Source organism: Mobula birostris, chromosome 6 (genome assembly GCF_030028105.1).
Source record: "Mobula birostris isolate sMobBir1 chromosome 6, sMobBir1.hap1, whole genome shotgun sequence".
Taxonomy (NCBI): domain Eukaryota; kingdom Metazoa; phylum Chordata; class Chondrichthyes; order Myliobatiformes; family Myliobatidae; genus Mobula; species Mobula birostris.
In genome coordinates this window covers 151,238,421-151,258,142 of record NC_092375.1, presented here as the reverse complement: position 1 = coordinate 151,258,142, position 19,722 = coordinate 151,238,421, and the positions used below count along the sequence as shown (strand labels likewise).

The window sequence follows — 19,722 nt, the reverse complement described above, 5'->3', positions numbered from 1 at the left end:
TATGACTGCTACCATTCTAACTCTCCAGTACAACCCCCTCCAACACACACACATATTATAGATACTGACCTTTTCTTCCATATAGTATTTAAATAAGTTGAGATAAAAACAAGATAAAGAATCATCTGTGAAAAACACAAACTTTGCATTTAAAATTCAGACTCCACGCTACGATTTCAGTTCTGCAGCTTGTGCAAAATTCTGCATTCAAGTCATTATCACTGATGAGCTTGATGCAGGTAGCACAGACAACTTAGATATTGATCCTGTTTACATGCACCAGTGAAAGCTGTTGTGGTATTTTTTGTGGACAGGCAATTGATTAAAAACATCTGTTTCCCATTACAAAATTGGCAACTGGTATATTTTAGTTTTCTCACATGGTCGACACCATAGAAAATACCAATTTATTTTCTCGGAGAATCTATACAGGTCATGGAGGATCTGCAGATTCCTGCAGTGTTATCTGCTACACTCTGAATGGGTGGATGACAACTGAAATAAGAATGAGTGGTTCTAGATGTTGCAATCATTGAAGGCAATGGAAATTGACAGACATAGGTGACAAAACAAGGTAAGAGTTACAAATTCCTACTTGATCCGCAAATTACACAGAGGTCAGGATCAAAATGGAATAAAACCATTATCAGAGTGAGTGCTTTAGAAGATAGGGAAACCATGTTTCATAGTTACCAGTTTTGTATGCGAACCCAATAATGTATCGACACTCAGCTCAGATCTGAACATAATACCAAGTTCTTCAAACAGTGGGTTCACTACAGTCAAACGTACGGGGATGTAGATGGAACCAACATGTGCCCTTCAGCTATGTGGAGTACTTCGCCATGTCTTCAACCTGAGCCTGAGGCTCCAGATGGTCCCTGTGCCGAAGATGCCGCGCCCCAGCAGCCTCAATGACTACAGACCGGTGGCATTGACCTCCCACATCATGAAGACCCTGGAGAGACTTGTTCTGGAGCTGCTCCGGCCTATGGTCAGGCCACACTTAAATCACCTCCAGTTCGCCTACCAGCCCCGACTAGGAGTTGAGGATGCCATCGTGTACCTGCTGAACGATGTCTACGCCCACCTGGACAAGCCAGCAAGCACTGTGAGGGTCATGTTTTTTGACTTCTCCAGTGCGTTCAACATCATCTGCCCTGCTCTACTGGGGGAGAAGCTGACAGTGATGCAGGTGGATGCTTTCCTGGTATCATGGATTCTTGATTACCTGACTGGCAGACCACAGTACGTGTGCTTGCAACACTGTGTGTCCAACAGAGTGATCAGCAGCACTGGGGCTCCCACAGGGGACTGTCTTGTCTCCCTTTCTCTTCACCATTTACACCTTGGACTTGAACTACTGTACAGAGTCTTGTCATCTTCAGAAGTCTTCTGATGACTCTGCCATAGTTGGACGCATCAGCAAGGGAGATGAGGCTGAGTACAGGGCTACGGTAGAAAACTTTGTCACATGGTGTGAGTAGAATTATCGGCAGCTTGATGTGAAAAAGACTCAGGAGCTGGTGGTAGACCTGAGGAGAGCTAAGGTACCGGTGACCCCTGTTTCCATCCAGGGGGTCAGTGTGGACATGGTGGAGGATTACAAATACCTGGGGATACAAATTGACAATAAACTGGACTGGTCTAAGAACATTGAGGCTAAGAACACAACAAGGGTCAGAGCCGTCTCAGTCTCCTCAGGAAATAGAGGTCCTTTAACATCTGCCGAACGATGCTGTGGACGTTCTACGAGTCTGTGGTGGCCAGTGCGATCATGTTTGCTGTTGTGTGCTGAGGCAGCAGGCTGAGGGTAGCAGACACCAACAGAATCAACAAACTCATTTGTAAGGCCAGTGATGTTGTGGGGAGGGAACTGGACTCTCTGACGGTGGTATCTGAAAAGAGGATGCTGTCCAAGTTGCATGCCATCTTGGACAATGTCTCCCATCCACTGCATTATGTACTGGTTAGGCACAGGAGTACATTCAGCCAGAGACTCATTCCACCGAGATGCAACACAGAGCGTCATAGGAAGACATTACTGCCTGTGGCCATCAAACTTTACAACTCCTCCCTTGGAGGGTCAGACACCCTGAGCCAATAGGCTGGTCCTGGACTTATTTCCTGGCATAATTTACATATTACTATTTAATTATTTATGGTGCAACTGTAATGAAAACCAATTTCCCCCGGGATCAATAAAGTATGACTATGAATCAGACTGAGAGCAGCTTTGATTTTGCTGATGTTTGATTGTAATAACTCTGCAAACCATGATTTGTTCATCAATGTTTGTCAGGCTGCCCAGTATCATTGTTGTTCACCTCAACTGTTTGCAGTTGTGTCACTTTTCCTTTCTCTTGCACATCGGGTGTTGGTCCTTTTTTTTCTTCTTTAATTGGGTTCTTTCGAGTTTCTTGCTTTGTGGCTGTCTGTAAGCAAACAAATCTCAAGGCTGTATAATTTATACATTCTTTGATTGTACTTTGAATTTTTGAAGATAAAAGGGGTGCTGTTAGCAACAAATATCGAGTTTAATTCTATTCTTTATCGATATCAGGCTGTTGCAGTGATAAGTCTAGTCAAGGGTCAACATATACAACACAGCGTCAATTACAAAGAATACCACTGATGTTTCAGACAGAATAGATTGGGATCAGCCTCACCTAGTGCAGTGCAGCATCAAGAGTATGGGTGTGAGTATTGGGGATCACACCATACAATCAGGATTTGCAGTTTGGGTGACTGTTTCACAGTACATTTCTGTTCTATTCTGAAGGGTGATGCTGAAGTTTAGTTACCTGTCAATTTAATACTTTATCACAGGTACTCTCTCCTCTGTCATTGGACTCCCTCACTACGCCATTGCATCTGAATACAAACTCAAGGAACAGCATCTCATTATCTGTCTACTTGCCTTGCAACTCTTAAGGACTTAATATTGAGTTCAACTATTTAATCCTTTCCTAGCTATATCAAACTGGCCAGCTCTGATGCAAACACACCTGTCTATAATATTAATTTGACTTCTTTTCTGAGATACCACCAGACCTGCTAGGTATTTACAGCTTTGACTTGTCTTTTAGATTTCTAACAACTGCTGGGTTCCTCAACTCACAGATCTTGCAATTTCTTTTTATTTTAACCCCCTGAACAGCCCCAGTTCATCTCCTATTAATGAGACAGTTCCAAAACTATCATGTCACCTCACTAGCCTCGATCTGTACAATATCACAAATATATCCCTTTGTTCTCTGAATTCCACTCCCTCTTTGTAACTTAAAACATTCTGTTTTTCTAATTCTTCGAGTGAGATGAAGGAACAATAATCTGAAACATTTTGGCTGTATTTCCAGCACTTTCTGTTTTGAAAATGGTGTCAAATATTGGTGGGTGAATTCTCCTCAGCAATTGAAAGCCATGGCTATCCAGAGCTTGATACAAGTTTGCGCTGTTGCATTGAACATAAATTCCATAATCAAGCACAATTTAAAGCTACCATTCCTACTGGAAATTAGCCTTACAATTCTGTATTGATTTCTTTAATTCATTAACCAGATGCTGTAAGCAAAGAGCTTGGATCTAACACAAAATTATATTTTATACAGAGTAGTGTCCTGTGTGATAGGAGAGCGATGTGACAAAATCAAATACTGCTCTAGTCGGCAGGTTGCTTGTCTCATTTATATATCTGGAATTTGTTTGTTTAACTATGTCTCACTGCATTAAGCAAAAAAAAAAGATGTGATGAGATTGTGTCACTGGTAATAAAAGATAGTAAAAGCTACAGTTTAGTGTGAACAGCAGCAGTTCAGTGGTACTACAAACACGAGAAAATCTGGATACTGGGTTTCCAGCATTTTAGTGGAACTACTATTCAAGATTCTAATTTGCTCTACATAGGTGTTAATATTGTTAGGTTTTCATATAGTAACACAATACAAGAATGGGTTCGTTATGATATAGATGCATGCAAAACTTTAAAAGTCAATTATTTCAAGCTATATGAAATAAAATCATAAATGCTCAAATGCAATTCCAAAGGAGAAATGCATTACGGTAAGTATTTTGATCCTTCCACAATTACCTTTAGTGGATATTCTGCATATGGAATAATGCACAAATCTAATTTACTTTGCAAACACCCATATACTATGGTAATCTCAGCAGAACATCATGTTTATTCACACTGTAATCAAATGAGACAATAGTCAATTTGCTACACGATCAGTCACATTGGAAACCACATGCCTGCAGTGTGAATGATATGTTTCTATCTTGATTGGTTAGAACGTTCATCAACAGAGAAAATTTGTTTTCTTCTCTCGGGAGGCTGTGTATGTTTATGGCACCACTCAGATTATACTACTTCAGACAGACAGTTGTAAACCTGGCCAGAAGTGAGGGCAGTGGGAGAGGTTTAATGGATTGATTTGTTAGCTTCAATAACCTTTCTGATTTTTTAAATCTTACATAATAAATTAAAAAATACCCTTCAAATTATAAAATGTATTTTTCAACTGACAAGTCTAATAATAATGAAAAATTTATGTGAAGTAACACATAATTTTGAAGATTATGACAGAGGATAAAAGATTAGAATGCAAATTAAAGTTCGAAGTACATATATGTCACCATATGCAACCCTGAGATTCATTTTCTTATGGGTATGCTCAATAAATCCAGAACAGGATTATAATTATAATAGAAACAATGAAAGACTGGTGTGCAACAATGAAAAACCAGTGTGCAAAAGACACAAACTGTGAAAATACAAGAAAGAAAGAAATAATAAAAAATAAATAAGCGATAAATATCACGAACGTAAGATGAAGAGTCCTTGAAAGTGACTCCATAGGTTGTGGGAACATTTCAATGATGAAGTGAAGTTAGTCCTTTGGTTCAAGAGCTTGATGGTTGAGGGTAACAACAGCTCCTGAACCTGGTGCGTGAGTCCCGATGCTCCTGTACCTTCTTCCTGATGGCAGCAGTGAGAAGAGAGCACATTCCCTGTGGTGGGGGTGCCAATGATGGATGTTGCTTTCATGTGAGCAGGGCTTTACCCATGATGCACTGGGCCACATCCACTACTTTTTATAAGACTTTCCGTTCAAGGGCATTGGCGTTTCCACACCAGGCTGTGAGGCAGCCAGTCAATATACTCTCCACTACACAGAGGGTCATAGAAAATTACCGCACAGAAATAATCCCTTTAGCCCATCTAGTCCACGCCGAGCCACTTAAACTGCCTACTCCCATCGACCTGCACGGGGAGCATAGCTCTCCATACACCTACCATCCATGTATCGATCCAAACTTATCTTAAACGATGAAACCGAGCTCGAATGCACCACTTGTGGTGGCAGCTCATTCCACATTCTCACAATCTGTTGAGTGGAAAGGTTTCCTCTGATGATCCCTTAAACTTCTTGCCTTTCAACGTTAACCCATGACAGCTAGTTGTAGTCCCACCCAACCTCAGTCTTTGCATTTACTCTATGTCCTTCATAATTCTGTATACCTCTATCAAATCATCCCTCTATCTTCTATGTTCCAAGGAATAAAGTACCAACCTATTCAATCTTTCCATATAACTCAGGTCCTCCAGACCCTGCAACATCCTTGAAAATTTTGTCTATACTCTTTCAACCTTATTTACATCTTTCCTGTAGGTAGGTGATCAAAACTACACAAATACTCCAAATCGGGCCTCACCAATGTCTCATAGAACTTCAAAATAGCATCCCATATCCTGTTCTCAATACTTCGATTTATGAAGGTCAATGTGCCAAAAGCTTTCTTTACAACACTATCAACCTGTGATGCCACTTTCAATAAACTATGGACCTATGTTCTACCACATACCCTAGTGCCCTATCATTCACTGTGCAAGACCTACTCTCCTCTGGTTGGCATTACTGAAGTGTAACACCTCACACTTGTCTGCATTAAATTCCATCTGCCAGTTTTTCAGCCCATTTTCCCAGCTGATCCAGATCCTGCTGCAAGCCATGATAGTCTTCCTCATTGGTCACTACACCCCCAGTCTTGGTGACATCCATAGTTCAATGAGAAACAACAACTGACCCAGCACAGATCCCTATGGCACTCCACTAATCACAGGGCTCCAGTCAGAGAGGCAACTATCTACTGCCACTCTCTGGCTTCTCCCACAAAGTCAATGTCTAATCCAATCTATTACCTCATCTTGAATGCTGAGCAACTGAATCTTCTTGAACAATCTCCCATGTGGGACATTGTCAAATGACTAATGAAAAGTCCATGTAGACAACATCTACTGCCTTTCCTTTATCAACTTTCATGGTAATATCCTCAAAAAACTCAGATTAATTGGACATGACCTACCACGCACAAAACCATGCTGACTATCCTTAATCGGTCCATGTCTATCCAAATGCTCATATAACCGGTCCTATGGATGCTTTCCAGTAACTTTCCCACTACTGATGTCAGGCTCACTGGCCTATAATTCCCCAGTTTAATTTTAGAGCCTTTTTTAAACAGCTAAACAAAATTGGCTATTCTTCAATCCTTCAGCACCTCATCTATATCTACGTTTTTTCATCTCCAAAAAAAATACAGTTCATGAACCCAAAAAATTTAGTAATAATATAACCCATTTCTAAGATTACAATTACAGGTCATCAGGTCTTGACTGAAGTATTTAAGTGGACAGGTTAATTTGTGTGTGTGTGTATGTGACCTGCCAAGATATGCATTGAAATTAAACTGTTGCAACCGTTAATTTTAAATCTGCCTGTTCACAAAAGACTTGAAAAGATATTGCAGAGCATGTGGGAGGATCGAGTCACTGCGCCTGCGAGGGACTGACAGCACACGAATGAAAAGATAAGCAGCTCCACATGGAGAGCAGCAGGAGCTGGAAATAAATGAAAGGACAGATTCAAGGCTTTATAATCTTTGGATTACTCCCTAAAGATGTAGAAATTGGCAATAAAATGAGGTTGGAGAGGAGAACATGAGGTTGGAGCAGTGGCCTGGGAATGAAAGGCTCCATTTTGTACCCAGGGTGTGGGCTACAAATTGCAACAGGATATAGGAACAGCACATAAAAAGAGTGATGTTTTGATAATCATGGGGGATTTCAATATGCAGGAAGATTAGGAAAATCAGGTTGCTGCTGGATCCCAAGAGAAAGAATTTATAGAATGCTATGAGATGGCATTTTAGAGCAGTTTGTGGTTGAGCCCACTAGGAGATCAGCTATTCTGGATTGGGCGTTGTGTCACGACCAGATTAATTAGAGAGCTTAAAGTAAAGGAATCCTTCAAGGGCAGTGATCATAATATCATGGAATTCACACTGCAATTTGAGAGGGAAAAGCTAAAGTCAAATGTATCAGTATTACAACAGAGTAAAGAGAACACGAGGAATTCTGCAGATGCTGGAAATTCAAACAACACACATCAAAGTTGCTGGGGAACACAGCAGGCCAGGCAGCATCTCTAGGAAGAGGTACAGTCAATGTTTTGGGCCGAGACCCCTCGTCAGGACTCCTGACGTCAGAGTCCTGATGAAGGGTCTCGGCCCGAAACGTCAACTGTACCTCTTCCTAGAGATGCTGCCTGGCCTGCTGCGTTCACCAGCAACTTTGATGTGTGTTGCTAGAGTAAACAGAATTTCAGAGGCATGAGAGAGGAACTGGCCAAAGTTGACTAGAAGGGAACACTAGCAAGGATGACGGCAAAGCAAAGATGGTCGGAGGTTGGAGTTGAAAATACCTGGACCTTGTATTAAGAAGCGTATCTTAACTTCACTCATAAAATAGTTTTCTCTAATTTGCAAGAAACACCTCCTAAATCTGAATTCACTAGGAGCTGCAGAATCAAAATATTTTCTACAATACAAATAGTGGGGATAGTTAAAATACTTGAGGTTTCTGCACAGACTGTTTCAGCTCATAAAGGCAACAGAATAGTTTTGGGGCCAAAACATTACAGGGTTATGGTCAAAACTTACAATAGGACAATATTTACATAACACAAAATCCTACTTACAGTGGTGAGAGACAAAGCAAGTTCAGAAAGCAGAAGGTTAAAACCACAAAGGCATTGAGAAAAAAAAAGAAAAATGGTAAAAGGATCAGTTTAAAATAGAAGCAGAAATTAAATTAATTTTCAGTTATCAGGAAGCTCATCCATCTGTCTCAAGTTTAGTCATAAAGTACAAAATGTGCAGAGCAAAGTTAAAGCAATATGATGTCCTTCAGCAACTCAGTTTTTCAGGTAATAATATACTGGCAAGTCATTGAGAATCTACTTCATTAGTAAACATTCCTGTCCAGCCACAAGATGTATTCACATTTTGGCATCATTAAATGAATGAGCAACTAACCTCCATAAAACTGCACAGCATACGATGACAGGGCAAACCTGCGATATAATTCCATATACCATGGATTCCAGTTAATTGGGACACATCAGAACTAGTACACTTTAACCCAATTAAGCCACTGTCCAATTAGCCTGAAGTTTCATGGAAGTTAAAAAGGTAGAAAAAGACAAACTGAGTAACAAATTGTGTACTTAAATGAAATACAGAACAGATTGAATATTACCAATATATTAGTTCCTAATACTCATTGTCAGAGGAATTCATCTGCATCATGTTCTTTTGACTGTCATCATCATTAGGTGTCATGCCCAGTTTGGGCTTTAACTGCCATGGCCCACACACTCCTGTTTTGGGTCAAGTGGATCAATTCAAAGGTATTCATTTCCAGTTCTCTGACTGCTGTCTCCATCATTATTTGTCTTTGCCTTCCTTTTGCTTTCTTCCCTTCAATCTTTCCCATATTTACCATACATTCTAACTCCTCTTTCCTAATCACATGTCCAATGAAGTTACATTGCCTTTTCATGATCTCGTACATTATTTCTCTTTTTGTGTTTGCTCTGTTCATGACATCCTTCTTAGATATCCCTTTCGTCCATGATATTCTTTGCATCCTCCTCAAAAACCACATCTCTGCTTCAATTCATTTCCTCATGTTTCTAGATATTGTCCAACATTCTGATCCATATAACATAATTGGATAAACGTAATATTTCAGTACTCAGAGGTAGGTTGCCATGCCTAGTTTAATATTGGTCAGCATACTCTTCATTCTCGTAAAGGTATCTTTTGCCATCCCTATTCTTCTTTTGATGTCCAAGTCGCACCTGCCATCTGATGTCACCCAGCTTCCTAAGTATCAAAATTTCTGTACTTGTTTTATGTCTTCCTCGTTTATTCTCAGCCTGCAGATAGGATTCTCCTTCTTTTTGGATATCACCATACAGTCTGTCCTTTTGCAATTGATATAGACCCATTTTTGCACTTTCTTCAACAATTATATCAATTAAGTTTTGTAGTTATTCCTCCGTACTTGCAATTAACGCAGTGTCATCTGCATATCTGAAATTATTGATGTTTTCACCACCAACTTTGAATCCCAAGACGTCTTATTTTTTGTAATATTGTCTCACTGTACGCATTAAATAAATCAGGGGAGAAAACGCACCCTCGTCTAACGCCTCTCTTGCTTTTCGTAAACTGACTCACTTCTCCATCTATTCTTACAGTGGCAGTTTGTTCCCAGTATAGATTTCTGATTAGGTGGAGGTCTTTCGAATCTAGATCTAGAGTTTGCTATAATATTTCAAAATAACTCATTGTGCTTCACTTTATCAAATGCCTTTCTGTAGTCGATAAAACAAACAATCAAATCTTTTTGCACTTGAATAGCTCGTTCTGATAGTATCCTTAACATCAATATTGCGTTTCTTGTACCTTTGTCTTTCACAAAACCGCATTGTTCTTTACCTACTTCAGCTTGTATCTTACTTTTAGCTCTTGTCATCAAAATTCTTAGAAGTATCTTAGTGATATGACTCATTAAACTTATGGTCCTATGTAATTCACATTCTATTGTTCCAAGTTTCTTAGGAAGGGTGATAAATACTGATTTTTTCATCTCTTCTGGTATTATTCCATTCTCATAAATGTCATTGATTAAATCAGTAAGTTTTTTAATTCCATAATCTTCAAGGGTGATAATTTGTTCTATTACTAATTCATCAGGACCTGCTGCCTTTCCTTTCTTCATCTTATTTATTGCATTACGAACTTCAGATTTTAAAATACTTGGACCTTCAATGTTTTTCTTAATTTCTGGTTTTTCACCTCAATCATCTTCAAACAATTCCTGAATATACTCAGTCCATCTGTTCATAATCTCATCTTTTTCCATGATAATGGTACTGTCCTTTGCTTTCAAACATCCACCTGAAGAAGAGGAGCTTTTTACCAGTGATATTCTTGATTTGTTGATGTAGCCTTTTTGGATCAATAATAGGGATTCTTTCTAGTTGTTCACATTCCTGGTTTAACCATTCTTCTTTGGCTTTTTGACATAAGCCTTTAACTTTTTTATTTAAGAATTTGTATTCCATAGGATTTGCTTTCTTCAGTCTCCTATCTTCCATTAGATTTTTGATTTCATCTGTCATCCATTTATTCTTTGTGCTTTTTTCTTCTTTAGGAATCACTGACTTTGCTGATTCTACCAAGGCATTCTTCAGTGAGTTAAACTTCATTTCTACATGATTGTTATCATCTTCAACAGATTCTATTTCTAAACTTTGAAATCTATTCCTTACTTCAATTGTAAGTTTTTGTCTTAAGTTTTCTTCTTTAATTAATTGCAAGTAGTCAAGGGATTGTTCAGGTTTTCACTTCTTCAGTTTTTTAAGTTTTACTTTTACGTGACATACTACTGGGTTATGGTCACTATTACAGTCTGCACCTGGATCTGTTTTGCATTGAGTCACTGAGTTTCTAAATCCTTGGTTTATAGTAATAAAGTCAATTTGATTTCTGGTGTTATCACCCGGACTTTTCCAGATCCACAAGCATCTTGGATGGTTTTTAAAGTAGGTATTCATAATGACGTGATTATTCATCTTGCACCATTCTACCCATTTCTCACCTCTTTCATTTCTTTCCCCTAGTCCAAATTTTCCTATGGTATTTCCATCAGCACTTTATACTTTAGCATTTAGATCTCCCATGACAATAACCGTATTTTGAGATTTGCATCCATTCTTTGCCTGTTCAAGCTCTTCATAGAATTTATCTATATCCTCATTTCTTCCATCTGTTGTTGGTGCATATACCTGTATAATTGCTAAATCAAATGGTTGTCCTCTGAATCTAACAAGGAGCACTCTTTCTGATATTGCCCAAATGTCCTAAAACACCTTTTGCCATGTTTTCATCCATTAGAATTCCTCCTCTATGAGTATGGGCTGTTCCACAAGAATAAATTAGTGTTTTATTTCTATTCTGATATGTTCCAGCACCTGTCCAACGAACTTCACTAATTCCCATGATGTTAATTTTCAGTCTTTCCATTTCATTTATCACATTGTCCAATCTTCCTGCTTGATATAGGGTTCTTACATTCCAAGTGGCAATAATTTTCTTTTGTGTTACTTGAATTTTATGAGCAGTAGCTTGATAGCGGTCGGGGATCCCCTGCTGCCCAGAATCAACCCTACCGAGCAAAGCATCTTCAGAATTTTCTTGAAGATCCTCTTGACACTGTTGTTGTGTTATACATTTTGTGAATTTGGCCATGGTTTTTTTAGCAAATAGATTCTAGGAAACCTAGTATCTAGCAACTGTGGTTTGCTATTGCCTTCCATTGAGTGAACTGAGGAAATCACCATTTCTCTTCCCAAACAGATCTGCCATTGGCCTTCACTTGTATCCTGAGCAGGAACCCTTGCAGGTGCTACCATTCCAGGTCAGAGCAGCCTTGGGAACAATGAATGACTAAGGAGTAACTCAACTTTTTCCAAAGCTCTGAAAGTCCCCAATCAGAGCCTCATCGCCGTTTGCAGTTTAGAGTCAAACCCAGGACACCTTTTGACTGTAACTGAACAAAATCAGTGCAGACACCTAGTGTAGATAGAGGACTGCCTTCATACAATGTTGTCAAAAATTGCATCCTCCAAATCTTCATTTTCATTGTAACATTCAAGATGACTGCCAAAACCATCAAATTCTTCATAATTTCCAAATTATTTAAGTCATGAAATGTTTCATGCTTATTCCTGGCCAGTTCTAGCATCTCCAAGCCTGAATGTTTGAAACCATAGTGAGCAAAACCATTTTGAATTTTGTTACTGCTCATTTCTCGCCAACTATCAATGGCAAAAATCACTGCTTTTTGAACATAAACACATGCAAGGGATGCCATTTAAAAACTGTTCGGTGTTTTGTCTCATGGCCATGCAAGCACACGCAACTGACGCTGGTTCGAAACTGTTCGGCAACAGTCTATTGCTCCAATTCGGCAGCACAGTGTTGCAAATAAATGAAGGGAATTCCAGGCTATTTTCTCGATTAGAATTTTTGTTCTTTAAGAGTTATCTCAAATAAGCGGCTGAACCAATTAACCCAAGTAATAACACAAAATGCTAGAGGAACTCAGCAAGCCAGGCAGCATCTATGAAAAAGAATAAACAGTCAACATTTCGTACCAAGATCCTTCATCAGGAATCCTTTGATTCCTAGCATCTGCTGATTTGATCTTGTTTGTGCCCCAATTAACCGATAGCCTAACTAACCAGAATCCACTGTATTAGTCTTTGCTCTTTACAAAAAAAAAATCTGCAATTAACCAAAAATAATCCCAGATTTAATATTAACAAGGACCTTGCATCAATTGTCATTTGCAGAGAAAGCCTTCAGGCAGTGGCACAATATTAAATTGATCTCAAGTACTCAGTACTTTCGAAAACTTGTGAATTTCCCAGTGTTTCATGCCAGAATGGAGTTTATATGATAAAAATTTCTTGACACAATGCTCATATGTACCAATAATTAAATTCCAGATACCGTGGCATTCACTAGATGAATTCCTCTATAGAAAATTATTAGGAATTAATACACAGTTTTATAATATTATACCAGTATCGCTAGTGTTCTAAAATGATCTGTATTTCATTTGAATACATACTTTGCTACTCAGTTAAATGGTTGTTTGTCTTTTATATACCTTTTCAACTATTTTCATGAAACCACAATACTTTATTTTAATCTCTACAGGAAAAAAAATCTACCAAAGCCCAGCAAAATAATTCCAGTCTACAAATATTTCTGTGCCAACCTTAAAACTAAGATGTAGTTGGAGCAGCCACTGATAACATTATGTCCCCAGTCTCCAATATTTTACCAGAAAGGTGGGTTGAACCAACTGCGGTACATGGCACAAAGATCTCTCCTTCCCAATCTCTGGCCATTGGAGGAAGGAGGTTGTGGAGGAAGTGTGATGAAAGGGGATCACAAGGGGTAGGGCATATTGTGGTCTGAGGGAAGAGAAAGATGACTGATGTGATGAGAAACACATCAGGCAGAGGGATTTAAGGAATAGAGATGAGAGGGGTTTTGAAAACGTTTAAAAAAAAAGGACTGTGAGTCGCATCGCTGTTGTGGTGACTGATGATGGTATCTCATCATAGAGAGCATCCTCACATCAACCATTGCTGTCTGGTTTGTTGCAAGATGCTCTCACAAAATACAAAAGCTACAGCAAACTGTCAGGACAGCAGGTAAAGCCATTGACTGCAGACTACCATCACTCAGGATTTGTAGGTGTCCAGGACAAAGAGCTGGGCAGAAAAAATCATTGTGGACAACCCACACAGCAAACTACCTTTTCCAAAAGCTCACTTCTAGAAAGCGTTATAGGGCTACTTAAAAAAAAACTCTTAAAAGTTTCTTCCCATAGACAGTTAATCTGATCAACCACTAGTCCCCCCTCCACCCTCCTCTATTACTTCAGTCACTGCTCTCGAAATACTTTAGAACACTTTTTATGTTTACATTGTAAATACATGCTAGCATTTATGCATATTTTATTCCATATATGTACTTCTAAATTTATTTTATATCATTCTTTATTCTGTATAATTATTGAACGTTGTTGTTTTTATTGCATGTAGCACCAACACACCATAGCAATTTCCTAACACACGTAAATGTATGTGATGAATAAGGTGATAACAATTGCTAATGGGACTAGCACACAGTGGTACAGAGTGTGGTGGTATGTGGTGGTGGAGAGGTGGGGTGGGGTGATTAAGAAAGTTCTGAGATCTAAAACATTAATAAAAAATCCACCTGAACAAAGATCAATCCAAACACTGATCTAATCTGATTGATCTAGCCTTTCAGCCATTGACATACCCTTCATTTAAGCTGCTTCAGAGTTTAAGACCCACTCAGAATGACATCACCGACCATACCCAGACACAGCTGACACAAAAAAATTGATGTGCGCAGTCAGCAGGCAAATAAATTCCTAAGATTTACTCTTACTCTTAAGTACTCAACTTCTTCCTACTTGCCCTAATTGGACAAAAAGGCAAATGTACCAAAATAACTTGTGATAATTATCACTCTGATATACAACATCAATATCTAACAGCTGGCCCATAGACCTACATAATAGAGGAGGTTTGCTTGGAAGGCCGTTAACCTTTATCAAGGGTCAGCAGCATTTGATGGATAACAAGTTATTGGCAATTGCTATGATATAGTGTATTGGTGGAGACTTTTGTGATATAATCTCCATCTTCTGCTGATTTTACCAGCAATTTAATCTTTACGTTACATCTCCGTCTGAACGTGCAATGAACAATTTATAGTAATTTGTAATAAATAGTATGTACAACAGAACAGTCAATATAGCTTAGAAATGCAATTGTGGAGGTGTGAGTTAATCAGTCTGATGGCCTGGTGGAAGAAGCTGTCCCAGAGCCTGTTGGTCCTGGCTTTTATGCTGCGGTACCACTTCTGGGATGGTAGCAGCTGGAACAGTTTATGGTTGGGGTGACTCAGGTCCCCAGTGATCCTTCAGGCCTCTTTTTTTTTGCACACCTGTCACTGTAAATGTCCTGAAAAGTGAGAAGTTCACATCCACAGTTGTAACAGGCATGTAATAAGGCTAATGAAACAATTGTAATGGGAGCTTCAATATGTAAAGGCCTTAGGAAAGTCAGGTTGGTGTCAGATCGCAAGAGAGGGTATTTGTTGAATGCCTACGAGATGGATTTTTAGAGCAGCTTGTGCTTGAGCCTACTTGGGGAAAGGCAGCATTAGATTGGGTGTTGTGTCATAACTAGGGAGCTTAACATAAAGGAATTCTTAGGAGGTAGTGATTATAATAAGATTCTAATATAATTAGAATAAGACTGCAATTTGAGAGGGGGAAGCACAAGTTACATGTATCAGTATTGCAAGGGAATAAAGGGAATTACTGAGGCATAAGAGAGAAGCTTGCCCAGGTGGCTTGGCAGGATATACTAGTGGGCATGACAGCAGAGCAGAGATGGCTGAAGTTTCTGGGAATAGTTCGCAAAGTGCAGGATAGATATGTCCCACAGATGAGTAAGTGCTCAAATGGTGAGGGTAGGCATCCATGGCCAACAAAGGAAGTTAAGGACTGCATGAAAGCCAAGGACAGGGCATATAAGGTAGCAAAAGTGAGTGGGAAGATGAATAATTGGAATGCTTTTAAAATCAAACAAAAGGCAACTAAAAAAGCGATAAGAAGGAAAATATTAAATATGAAGACAGACTAGCCAATAATATAAAGGATACCAAACATTTTTTTCATTTATATAAAAAGTAAAAGGGATGGGAAAGTTGATATTGGACCACTGGAAAATGATGCTGATGAGGTAGTAATGGGGGACAAAGAAATGGAAGATAAAGTTCATGGGTACTTTCCATCTGCCTTCCCTGTGGAAGACACTAGCAGTATGACAAAAGTCTGTGTGTGTCAGGGAGCAGGAGTGAATGCCGTTGCTATTACAAAGGAAAACATGCAAGGCAAACTCAAAGGTCTTAAGGTGGATAGTCACCTGGGCAGATGGACTGCATCCCAGAGTCCCAAGAGAGATTGCTGAAGAGATAATGGATGCATTGGTTGTGATCTTTCAAGAATCACTTGATTCTGGCATGATCCCAGAGGACTGGAAGATTGCAAATGTCATTCCACTCTTTAAGAAGGAAGGAAGGCAAAAGAAAGGAAGTTATAGGCCAGTTAGTCTAACCTCAGTAGTTGGGACAGTGTTGAAGTCTATTATTAAGGATGAGGTTTTGAGGTACTTGGAAACTAATGATAAAATAAGTCAAAGTCAGCATGGTTTTTGTAAAGGGAAATCTTTCCTGACAAACCTGTTAGAATTCTTCAAGGAAGTAACAAGCAGGATGGACAAGGGAGAGGTGGTGAATGTCATCATTTACTTGATTTTCTGAAGGCATTTGATAAGGTGCCACATACGAGGCTGCTTAACAAGATAAAATACAAGTACTATGGTGTTGCAGGAAAGATACTGGCATGGATAGCAGAATGGCTGACAGGCAGGAGGCAGCAAGTGGGATTAAAAGAGGCCTTTTCTGGTTGGCTGCCGGTGACTAGTGGTGTTCCTCATGGGTCAGTATTGGGACCGCTGATTTTCACATTGTTTGTCAATGATTTAGATAATGGAATTAAGGGCTTTGTGGCAAAGTTTGCGGATAACACAAAGGTAGCTGGAGGGACGGCAGTGCAGAGGAAGCAATGTGATTGCAGAAGGACTTATCAACAAATTGGAAGAATGGGCAAAAAGTGGCAGATGGAATACAGTGTTGGGAAATGTATGATAATGCATTTTGGTAAAAGGAACAATAATGCGGACTATTATCTAAATGGGGAAAGGTTCAAACATCAGAGGTGCAGAGGGACTTAGGAATCCTTGTACTAGACTCCCAGAAGATTAATTTACAGGCCTGTATTAAAGGTGCACTGTTGGCATTTATTTCAAAGGGAATAGAATATAAAAGCAAGGAGATAATGCTGAGCTTTAATAAGACACTAATCAGGCCACACTTGGAGTATTGACTCCAATTGATAAAATTTGACAACTATTTTGGGCCCCAGATCTCAGAAAAGATGTATTTTCATTGCAGAGAGTCCAGAGGAGGTTAACAAGGATGATTTCATGAGTGAAGGGGTTAATGTATGAGGAGCGTTTTGCAGCTTTGAGTCTGTACTCACTGGAATTTAGAAGGATGCAGAGGGATCTCACTGAAACCTACTGCATGTTGAAAGGACTAGATAGGTGAATGTGGAGAGGATATTTCCGACGGTGGGTGTATCCAGAACCGGAGGGCATAGCCTCAAAATTGAGGGACGACCCTTTAGAACAGAGGTAAGGAGGATTTTTTTTAAGCTAGAGAGTAGTAAATCTGTGGAATGCTCCGCCACGGACTGCGGTGAAGGCCAACTCAGTGTGTTTATTTAAGATGGAAGTTGATAGCTTCCTGATCAGTCAGGACAAAGGATATGGTCAGATGGCAGGTGCATAGTGTTGAGCGGAATCTGGGATCAGCCATGATGGAATGGTAGAGCAGACTTGATGGGCTGAATGGCCTAATTCTGCTCCTATGTCCTAGGATCTTGATTAGACCATATCAACCTCAACTTTAAATATACTCAATAACTTGGCCTCCAAAGCTATCTGCGACAATGAATTCCACAGAGTCACCACCCTCTGGCTAAAGAAATTCCTCCAAACCTCTTGCTCTAAAGGAATGTCCCTCTCTTCTGGGGCAGTGCTCTCTGCTCCTGGATGCTCTCAACTAATCGAAACATCCTCACCATGTACATCAGGATCCCTCTTTCGTACTTTTTGGGCCCCCACCACTCACTGTGTACATCTTATTAGACCTTCCAGAGTAAAGCACTGGTCTACCGAATTTCTCCCCTTTGCTGCAGCAATGAACGAGTCTTGATGCATTCCCACAGAAGTTTCTTTTACTGACCTGTAATATGCTTTCTCCTCCCTCTGCCTCTCTTACATCCCCAAGAAGTTGTGTGGAGGGAGTAGGGAGGGATGGAAAAAGGTGATTGAAGAGAAGTGGAGGAAGAGAGAAGAGGGAAGAGGGAAAGAGAATGGCAAAATGACTGTCAAAACAATGACAGAGGTTAAGGGGGAAGGCTTGAGCAAGGGAAAAGATGAATGTTAATATTGACGGGTGAGTGGAGAGAGGTTTTAAACAAGAAGGTGTAGAGGATATTAACAGAGGAGGAGAGTGAATACATAGATAAAAGAAAGAAAAAGAAAAAAGTAGAAAAAGTAAATCTTGCGAAAACATTTCTGTCAGCTTGCCAAAGCAAGCTGGAATCTAACCACATTAGAGTCAGTACAGTGGTTACATTCAGTTTACAATCCACTACACTGTGCACTGTCAGAAACATTATCAAACCAGTTTCCACAAGATGGTTGCAATCACATCCACTTTAAACCAGAGAATCACCGAACTCGTCATCCCATAACAGTTGTTTGCGTTATGGACTGAAAGAGCCTAAAAAACATTCTACTTGCTTGTACACTCAACATATGAATGCTTTTTTTTAAACTTACACACAGACTTAACAACACGGCAGAATTATCAATTCCTTAAACATCTACTGTTCCATAACATACGACTCCATCAAGTTGCTGTTAATGAGGTACGCTTTTCAAGCATGTTAGAAAGCTGTTGAACTGCAGCAACAGTAAATGATAAGAGTTGTTCTCACCTGAGGTACATGCACATACATTTCCAGCTGAGGCTCCTGGATGTCAATCAGTAGAAAGTAACTCTCTGATCCAAACATGCAACGTGACATTCTATTTCATCGCTTCAGTTATTCATTGAACACACTTACTCACCCATTAGAAAGAGTAATTGTATTACGTGGACACAAGAATGTGCAATTCAGTGACTCACTAGACCTCCTGCCTTCTTGAAGTATATTGCCATAAATGTACTCAGATGGCTTTATTACAATACAAAAAAAAGCCATCCAGTGTTCTAAATTAGACAGATATTGTCTTATTATTTCATGTTAATATTCATATTTTAAAGTCTCCTGGGAATCTGCTTCAATAGGTTGCTGTGGTTATTTGAAATGCAGATTTGGGTGTAGATCAGCTATCTCCCCGTCCCAACACAGTGCCCACTTTCATCTCGACAACAGCACAGTTGAAACTCTGTTTGAATTCAGGCAGTAGTAAATCAAGGCAACTGGACTTGCTGTGTTGTCTAGAAGACGTTTCGCCACTCATCCAAGAGGCTTCTTCAGTTCTGATCCATGGTGGGTAGTTTTTCCGCTTATAAACTCTGTGAGTTGTTTAAAGGTATAGCAATCACATGAGAGTCATTAAGTGTCATCAAGGTAATGAGAGGGTCATAAGTCTTATTTTTGCATGAATGGAGGTGTGAACTGTTGTGGAGACACCGGGGTAAAGATATTAGGACTGCATTGTAAGTAGCTGATAGGTGGAGTCATACCCCACCCACTCTGTTCAGGGATGGGTTTTCCAGTTTCACAAAGATGGCTTCTTTACCCCTCTTTCAAACCACATGTCTTCGTCAAACTGGAAAACCCATCCCTGAACAGAGGGGGTAGGTACAACACCACCTATCAGCTACTTACAATGTAGTCCTAACATCTCTACCCTGGCATCTCCACAACAGTTCACACCTCCATTCATGCAAAGATAAGACTGATGACCCTCTCATTACCACTACAACTCTTAACAACTTTCATGTGATTGCTCTACCTTTAAACAACTCAGAATTTATCAGCCAGAA

General features: G+C 39.6%; 1 protein-coding gene across 9 annotated transcripts in view; it reads right to left on the bottom strand.

The window, feature by feature from the left end:
* hecw2b (HECT, C2 and WW domain containing E3 ubiquitin protein ligase 2b) overlaps window positions 1-19,722 on the bottom strand; it is a 363,894-nt gene that overhangs the window by 236,188 nt on the left and 107,984 nt on the right. The window contains exon 1 of one of the 9 annotated variants that reach the window (XM_072261637.1): window positions 18,665-18,724. The exons of the other annotated variants lie outside the window; for them this stretch is intronic. The gene's annotated coding sequence lies outside the window, so the exon portion shown is untranslated. Of the gene's footprint in view, window positions 1-18,664; window positions 18,725-19,722 lie in introns of those variants that run through there. 9 annotated transcript variants of the gene reach the window in all.